The sequence below is a fragment of the Nicotiana tabacum genome, chromosome 3, assembly GCF_000715075.1.
Source record: "Nicotiana tabacum cultivar K326 chromosome 3, ASM71507v2, whole genome shotgun sequence".
NCBI classification, from domain to species: Eukaryota; Viridiplantae; Streptophyta; class Magnoliopsida; order Solanales; family Solanaceae; genus Nicotiana; species Nicotiana tabacum.
In genome coordinates, this window is record NC_134082.1 from 167,269,388 (window position 1) to 167,279,389 (window position 10,002).

Sequence of the window (10,002 nt, forward strand, 5' to 3'; positions counted from 1 at the left end):
ACATTTGGGCATTTGGAAAGGAGTACAACAGCTACTTAAGTTGGGTACTGAAACACGCGTCCCTACTTGGCACCGGCATTTGACCGTAGCCGACACATGTACTTGGCACGTGGGCGCTGCTCTTTGGTTTTTCCCTTCCCTTCCCTTCGTAGCTGTCCCTCTTTGTTTTCTTGCTGATTCGCAACCGACGTCATTCTCTTTCTTTTTTCACACCATGTGCGCCTCACGTGCCTTTTTTCCCCTCCGTTTTTCATTTGTGGTATCTGTATTTGGATCCGACCACATCCTATAAGGCTCATTAAAGTAGGAAGCGTTATATTTAACTGATTTTTCATTCATTCTCAGGTGTTTAACGTTAAACTTTTGGTTAACGGTGAAAGAATCTTATTCATCGCGCACAATCGTTTATGGTGTCTATTCAATTTCTATAGTGGTAACATGCCTTAGCTTTTGAAGCTGCTAATTGTGTAGAACTTTTACCCCAATGAAGAATAGCTAGCATACATGTTGGAAAAAAGAAAAAGATGATAAAGAATAGTATACATGTTGGAAAAAGTATCACTTTGTAAGAGTCTAGCAAGGAAAAGAGGATACAACATCTGCGAGGAAGTCCGACTAGCTCGTTGAGATTCTGTATGGATGGAGTCAGTGGACAAGATTTATTAAAATGGATTCAAGTATGAATCAAATTTATATCGGCGAACGATGGAAAAAAGGTTTTTCAGGACCACGTTTGATTTAGTCTTTGACGGTCCTTCTCCTTCTTTTTTTGTTGGTATACTATGGGGAGCTTTAGCCCTCTAGTTACTTTTGTCCTATGGTCCAAACTTTGCACTCGAATCTACAAACGTATACTTATGAAACAAGGGTAAAGCGAATCTACAAAAAGTATACCCAAAAACCAATTAATAACATGGCCCATGAACTTTAGGACAAGTTGTATAACTTTTAAAAGGTCAATGTTGATCTAAAATTTTCACCCTAGTGAATAATAGTATACTATATATGTAGAAAAACACTAGCATTTTCTTTACAGCCTAGTATTATACGGGGATGAACATCTGTCCAAGAAGACCGACTCGTTGAGAATTGAATACGTGGATAAGATCTATTTAAAATGACTTGAAGTATGAAACCGATTTCCAAACCTAAACATCAGTGAATAACTGGAAATAAAAATTCAGGACCACGTCGATCTCATTTTTGGTCCTTATTCCTTCTTTTTGTTAGCATGCATGCTATCTAAAATTTTGTCATGGGTAGGCATTCTCATAATTATGCGGCAAACAAGTTTATTTGTATTAAAAAAAAATTAAGAAAAATATTTACACAAAACATTAGTCGAAATCTTTTTATTTCTTAAGATATGTATCCATGAGACATTATTGTCCTAAAGTGAAACAAATTAAGGACAAGTAGACCATCTCATATTATAAATGCCCATCCCTTAAAATAATTCACGTCTTTATGACTTTGTCTTTGTATAAACACAAAAAGGAACTCTTTCTTTGACCTTTAACCTAAGCACCTTTACCTAAATAATCGTACGTTCAACTAAATTAATTAAATTATATAATTGACCTCTTTGATTAGAGTTGAAGGTTGTTCCATTTCTTTACTCAATCCAATGAAACCTCCTCCCAAATGCCGCTAGAATTGCGGCAAGATTGTGACTATATTTTATTTTAAAAAATTATTTTTTATTTTGGGTGCGTGTGCCATGCAAATTTGTACTCCCGTGCTACTACCCTAACCCTGTGTCTATCTATTAGTCCGACATACCCAAACGAAGCAAAACCCTTAGCTTTAGATTAAGTTAGGCATAAATTGCATATTATTATACCAATAAAATTACTGTAGACCAAAGTTAGACCTAGTAAAAGAGAATCTTTTCTTGTATAATTATAGAGTTGAAATGTTAACTTTTTTTTATTCTTGTATTATTCCGATGTAGCAATAGTGGTAGTACTCTTGTTCTCAATCCAATAAAAGTTTAATTAACATAATGTGAAAATCTCCTCTTTATTTTATTCCATATTTTCATCATTCACGTAGCTAGCAAATATTGAAGGGAAATGTTCTACTGATTTGTTCTTTTGTTGACGAATCCACACATGAGATCCTCATGGTTGAATGGAAAATATCAGGTTCTTATATATTTCTTGCTTTATGTTCCATTTTTAGCTTCTTCAAAATTTAGGATTATTTCAGTCAAAATTCATACATAATGATGATAACTTAGAAAAAAGGGAAATAACCTTAATTTTTATAGAGTTGAATATTGACAAGGAGCAAATTATTGGAAGGATGGGAAACAACGTTGGCATCACCTTAAAATGACGATGAATTCTAGAAAAGGAGGTCTGGTCAAAAGAAAAAACCAAACAGTAGTAAAAGCTAAAGACTTGGAAAAAAGTATTGCCTTATCTTATCTACCCACCCTTTCTGTGCTTTGACATACATGAAAACTACTTAAGGAGGTAGCTAACTCCATTGTACTTTTAGTATATTTAGCTGACTAGTACTACTAAACAATTCTCCCACTAGCTTAAGCCTCACACTATAAAGTTTTACTCCTTATGTGCAGAGGCGGATCTATGCTATATCAAGAGGGGTTACCGGCACCCGTAAAGTTCGATAAAATTTTTATGTATACATGTATATTAAAATAGTGATATAATAGTAGTAGGGTACCCTATACACAAAATAGATTTCGGTTGAATTCAAAAGTGCACACCAGCGATCTTCAAATCCTAGGTACGCCTCTAATTATGTGGTCATCAACTTCTAATAAGTATATACGAGACTCGGATGTATGCAAGCTAGAACGATCTTCCGTTTTTCGATCCTGAACCCGAAAGACTCTTCCACAGGTTAAGGAAAGAGGTAGAAGAAAGAGCAAGAATTGCAGAGTTGAGTATTGTAGTCCAACCACAACCAATCGAGATGGCGGAAAATGGAGAGTGGCCGGTGGTTGAGGCCGCAAGTCCTAGTCTCGCGAACATGACTCAGGCTATCGTGAAACCTAACATTACAGGTGTCACACCTCCTTTTTACCACCCGAGGGGAGAGGATATATGGAGTTTTTCCAATTAAAGTGACACTAATCGAAATGAGATTATTTATTTATTCAGAGTCGCCACTTGAAATAATTTATTTGGTGTCCCAAGTCAACGGTTTATTTTAAATCCCAAATCGAGGAAAATTGACTTTATTTAAAAGTCGGCGAAACCAGAAAACTAGGTAAGGAATTCTGTTAAACCGGGAGAAGGTGTTAGGCATTCCCGGGTTTCGTGGTTCGAGCACGGTCGCTTAACTATTAATAATTGGTCTAATTATCTAATTTATTATATGTTTTAAACCTAGTGTGCATTTTTAACTTTATAACCGCTTTTAATTATTTTTAAACCGCTTTTAAGATTTATGGGCTTATTTCTTGAACAAGTTACGATTGTCGTACACTTGTTATTTTGGAATACATTGCAAACTACGCTACATGAAATGCAGCCGCGATTTGCGACATGTTTATTTTATTAAAATTGTTCGAAGTTGTAGTCGGGTCACATGAAATGCACACCCGAATTGGGGATTACGTATCGTGGCTATGCCACGGGAACCGTACCCATGGCCACGATGATCTATTATTAATCGCGCCAAAAGCAAACTACGGATGTTTATTAATTATTTTTTCTAATGCTAATTTGAGATTGTTAAGAGGCCATGATTTATGGATAAGGCATTGAGGGAGAAAAATACACTTTACAATAACTAGAGAATAACCCATTATCAAAATTAATTCTTGAAAAGGAATAGAGCAAGAAGAAAAGATGTTTCTGATTCTCTTTGAAATGTTGCTATAAAATGGACCCAAAAGAGGTTGTGGAGTGGCTGCACAAACTTCCACGAATTCACTATATATACTGGAAATGAACCTATGATTTAATGCTAAGCTAATGACTCTCCAAAACCAAGTAAAGTGCCGAAGAGTCAGATTTAAAGTCTGGTTTGGAATAATCAACACGTTTTAAGCTGTACCTTTCAGTAGCAAAAAAGGGAAAGGGATTCAATTACTTCTATTTCCCCCAACTTGTCAAATGTTCAGACCCAATTGAAGTATAAGACTAGCAACTATGTCTGTTGAGACACTAGTACTTGACATGAACCAACCCAGCACCCAACAAATAGATAAATTATCAAAGCATCAATTCAACTTGGAATATACTGAAAACAGTCTAAGCAAGATAGATTTAGCAGATGAAACAACACCTACTACACATGATTTCACTTTCAGAAAAATGAAAACACACACCTATCTCAAATGTTCAACAATCAAACCAACCAGTTGCTGTTAGGCAAATTTCCCTTTTCCTTTTAGATGTGAATAAAAGGAGGAAAAATTTAGAGTTGTAAGAAGATGTTATTTAATTTCTTGTATTGATAAGGTCCTATATCACTTCAATTAGCTGAACTGAAATAAAATTGACAAATCCAAACCGTGAACGAACAGAAAAACATCAAAGAACAATTCCACAATATATGCACAAACAAATTTCAGCAAATTTATAACACATGGATGTCCGAACAACCATTACACTTCGAGATTGAGATAAATACCTCTAAACAATAGTAGAGATAAACCTGAATAACCAAATAAAGGCGAAGGAAAAACTGGAGCTCAGCAAAAGTAGAAACAACAAATGCATCTTCAGCTTCTAAAATCAAAATCAAAACTCGAAAACCCAGAATTGGAGAGATAAAGCAGCGAAAATCAGCATAGTCTTTGAAACTCCATGTTCCCCCGATTTTCTTCTAGTTTTGAAACCTCTTATGTCATTTTCAGCTTCAAAATCTTTTAGAACTTTCAATTTCTTCTTGTTTTCTTTTTGTTTGTTGCTAAATGCTTTTTTGTTGTTGCTAAATGCTTTGTGTGCGTGTGTGTAAGGTGGTGACAGACGAGTGTGCGGGGAGATGGGGGAATGGTCTACCGATGAGTTTTTGTTTTTGAGAGGAGATTCCGATTTTCTTTTCTTGATCTGTCTCTGTTCTTTTGTTTGAGGTGTGCTGTATATGTGTATTGGTAGGTGAAGATGAGAGTGAAGAAGAAAATAGGAGGGGGGTGTTCCGTTGCTTGTTAGGGAAAATGGGGTCTGATGTTGTGTGAGATATGAGGAAGGGTTCTAGGGATTTTAATTTTAGGGAGGGATCCGTTCTCTAAGTGCATGAGAGATGAGGGTGTTTTATTAAATGATGGCTATTGGGCCAAACGGGTCGGGTAGGCAAAATGGTTATAGGGCAAGATTGAGTAGATATTTGGGCTTGAAAGGGAAGCCCAATTCAATTGTAAAGTCAGCAGTCCTGTTTCTTTTTTCTCTTTGTATTATATTTCAAAATTAGCCACTTAATTAAACTCTCTAATTCTAAAAACTTATTTGCAAAATTAACCTAATAATTTATTTTTAAAACAATTAGTTAATTTACTTAACTAATAATGCATATAATGTTACTAAAGTATTTTTTGGTATTTTAGTGTTTTAAAAATGCAATTAATTATGCATCTAACACCTAAAAATGTAAAGATTCAAAATATTTTTGTATTTTCTTTAGGATTTAAAATACAACTTAAAAATGCATCAAACATGAATATGTATAAAGCAAACTAAGTAAAAATATAGAAAAATAATTTTAATTTTTTTTTTGAAATTTTTAGAAGTTATTTTATATTAGGGCAAAAATTAGGTGCTCACAGCTGCCCCTCTTTGCTCGAAAACAAGAAGAGTTTTCGGGCAAAGATAAAGTGAGCAATTACGAGCAATTTTTGTCTGTTTGATACTCCATTTGGAAGCATTTTGAAAACGTTTGACCGAATCTTGCTTCGGAGGTTGCCTACATATCCTTGGCTATAAAGGAATCAGGTTAGTGTAGTTCTGGAAATTTTGGTAGCTGGGACTATCGAACTGCTATGATTTCACTATTGTTACTGTTGTTTCTGTCTGCTGAGCTCCTTATTACACCCAAGTCAAAGGAAAAGCTAAACTAACTAAGCCTATCAGCTACGAGTTACAAGATTCCTATCTATAAACCTTCTGGAGCTTGATCTTGTGTCTTGATTAGATGCAAAATCTGATCTGAATCTTGATGCTCATTAGCTGCAGGTGCTAGTTCATTCTTCTTCAGTTTTTTGAAACAAGATAGGACTTGCAAGGCTTGCAGCTTCAATCATGCCTTGAGCAGTCCATATCTTTTCCGCCTCTGCACTTTGTTTCACTTCTTTTCTTTTATTCTGGATCGAGACTTTTTCTTTTGGTCATCTCAAACCTCGTGTCTCATGGTAAAAACCTATTCCGGCATCAAAATAAATAAACGAACAAAATTTTCTGCCGCAGTTTTCACTAGGAAAATTTCGTGAGTTATTGTAACAAAAATCTAAACTATTTCTTTATTGAAAGCAATAAAATCAGGATTGTGTATCCTTGGGAAAAAGATATTAGAGAGTGGAGACCCTATATCTAAAATGAAATCAAATGGGGCTCGGAAGCCCTAAGTTGGAAAGATTACCAGGTTATGCTGGCATCAACTAGGGAGTGGGACCTTGTGCTGGAAAATATTACCAGGTTATGCTGGTAAAATTATCGAGTTATGCTGGAAAATTCATCGGGTTATGCCGGAAAAGTCATCTGGTTATGCCGGAAAAGTCAGGCTGGTTATGCCGAGAAAGTCATCGGATTATGCCGGAAAAAGTCATCGGGTTATGCCGAAAAATTCAGCGGGTTATGCTGGAAAAGTCATCGAATTATGCTGGAAAAATCATCGGATTATGCCGAAAAATCATCGGGTTATGCCGAAAAAGTCATCGGGTTTTGCCGGAAGAGTCATCGGGTTATGCTGGGAGAGTAATTGGGTTATGCCGGGAAAGCCATCAAGTTATGCCAGAAAAAGTCATCGGGTTATACCGGAAAAGTCCTAGGGTTATGCCAGGAAAGTCATCAGGTTATGCCGGAAAAGTCCTCGGGTTATGCCGGGAAAGTCATCGCGTTATGCCGTAAAAGTCATCGCGTTATGCCGGAAAAAGTCATCGGGTTATGCCGGAAAAGTCCTCGGGTTACGGCGGGAAAGTCATCAGGTTATGCTGGAAAATCATCGGGTTATGCCAGAAATAACTAGGGAGTGGGACCCTATGTTGGAAAAGAATACCAGGTTATGCTGGCATCGACTAGGGAATGGGATCCTATATTGGAAAAGACGTAGTTAGAGTTTGTAGACCTTATGCTACAATGATTTTGAATTTTTCTTCTTCTTTCTTTTTATTTTACTTTTCATTTTATTTAGGAGAATGAATAAAGAGTTTGAAGGGGACTTCCCTTTTTCGGGTTAACTTTTGTTGCAGACCCGTTTTGGTCTCTGCATACTTTGCTTTTATCGCACTTGCTCCTTGTGGAGTTGTTTTGGATTGTTCCTGTTTACCTGTTTTCAAATTAAAGAACAATTTGTCAGATGAAACAGTGGTTGGTTTTGTAGCCTTGAGTGTTCCAATCACTTGGCCTTGGCCCAACTCTTTCAATAAAAATCTCCATTGCTCGCTGGCTCTCTAGAAATTGGTTTCATTTCTAAACCCGGGAATCTTGACTTTTCCCAAATTCCATCATGATGATTAACCCGTGTGGGGCTTGGCCTTGTCCATCTTATTTTGCCTTTATGGGCACTTGACTTTGATTTCTTTCCTTTTCAAGTGTTTTTGACTCTGGAGCATCGACCATCATGGCCAGTCGAGGTCGACTGATGTACCTGCTGAGGCTGGGTGCTTTCTTGAATATTAGCTTTTTGTCAAACAAAAACCCTGTAAAAACTAATCTTGCCATCTTTTCTCTGTATTAGTTTCGGAGGAGAATTAGACCGAAAGGGATTCAAAGAAAAGTAAACAACGGATAGGATAATGAATTTAAACGAGAAGTGTCCCTTTTGGGGAAAGGAAAGAAGGACTTATCTGGAGTGCATGTAGACTTTAATAGACTTGATATGCTTCTTGGACTGGATACTCGATCTGTGCAAACCGTCCGACTCTCATAAACCCATCATAACTCATACCTCGAAATCGAGAAACCTTGCTAGGACTCTATCTGTACCAATGGTTGTAAGGAATCCCTTTTTTGATCAGTGGCGCCCTTTGCGGGTTTTCACCGACTGACCTCTCTCATTTCTTTTCTCACTATCGTCTTATAGTGCTCCTTGCGAGTTTTCACTAACAAGACTCTCTCATTTTTAATTTTTCTGCTCACCATCGCCTTACAGTGCCCGTGTGGGTTTCCACCAATAAGACTCTCTCATTTTATTTCTCTCATTTGATTGTATCAGATCCAAGTAACCAACATCATCCAATTCTAAACATCTTTAACGATTGATTGGAAGAACTTGAGCAGGATTCAGGGTAAAAGAGTTTGGATTGAATTACAACTTTGGAACCTTTCAGGCGAACTATCGCCGAACCATTATAACTTTTACCCCAGTTTTCACTTTTGAGGAAATGTGAATTTTTGTTTTGGTATGACTGAACCCTAGAGAGACTGCCTACGTATCCTTTTGGAATCAAATCGAACGTAGTTCAGGAAGTTTTGTTTTTGATATATTTTTTATTTTTTATAACATTTTTAGGTTCCAAAGAGGGTAATCAAAGAAAGGTAACTGGTTGCAAAGGGTTAACAGTGTTTGGGTAGCGAGAATGAAAGCCTTCGTCATCCCAATCAGAGAATATCAGCATCATAGAAGGGTTAAACGTAATACCTTTTGACCGCATCCGCATTGACAGCTGTTTCAGGGTCATTTCCTTCAATATCTCCCAAGTATGCCCCTTTTGACAACAATTTTCTTATAATGTACGGACCCTTCCAATTTGGAGCGAATTTTCCTTTTGTTTATTTATGATGCGGGAGAATGCTTCTCAAAACAAATTGTCGCACTTCAAAGTTCCTAGGCCCACTTTCTTGTTGTAGGCACAGGTCATTCTTTATTGATACAAATGCCTGTGGCAAACTGCAATCATCCGCTTTTCATCAATCATGGTTAACTGTTCTAGACGGGCCTTGACCCATTCATTATCATCAATCTCAGCTTCAATGATGATTCGAAGAGATGGAATTTCAACTTCTGTGGGTATTGTGGCTTTAGTGCCATAAACCAATAGATAGGGTGTTGCTCCAACTGATGTGCGCATAGTGGTTCGATATCCCAACAATGCAAAAGGCAACTTTTCATGCCATTGTCTAGAACTTTGAATCATTTTCCTGAGGATCTTCATGATATTTTTGTTTGCTGCTTCAACAACACCATTAACTTTGAGCCGATAAGGGGTAGAATTCTGATGTGTGATCTTAAATTGTTCGCATACCTCCCTCATCAAATGACTGTTAAAATTTGCAGTATTATCCGTAATGATAGTTTTAGGAATACCAAAACGACAGATAATGTTGGAATGCACGAGGTCCACCACTACTTTCTTGGTGACGACATTAATAGTGATTGCTTCAACCCACTTTATGAAATAGTCAATGGCAACTAAGATGAATCTGTGCCCATTTGAAGCTTTCAGCTCGATTGGCCCAATGACATGTTGCTGACATGAGATGCAATTCTGACGGTGGTGCATGAATCAGGTCACCGTGTACCTGACACTGATGACATTTTCGGACAAAACTGAAGCAATCCTTTTCCATGTTCATCCAGTAATAACCTGCTTGAAGGATTTTCTTTGTAAGGACGGATCCGTTCATATGGGATCCACACACTCCTGCGTGCACTTCATTCATGATTCTTCTGGCCTCTTGGGCATCCACACATCTTAAAAGGTTCAGATCTGGAGTCCTTTTATATAAGACTTCTTCGCTCAAGAAGAAACTACTGGCGAGCCTTCTAATGGTTCTCTTTTGGTCATCACTAGCTTGTTCAGGATATTCCTTTGTTATCAAGAATATTTTGATATCATGCTACCATGGCTGAACATCTGGTTCCATC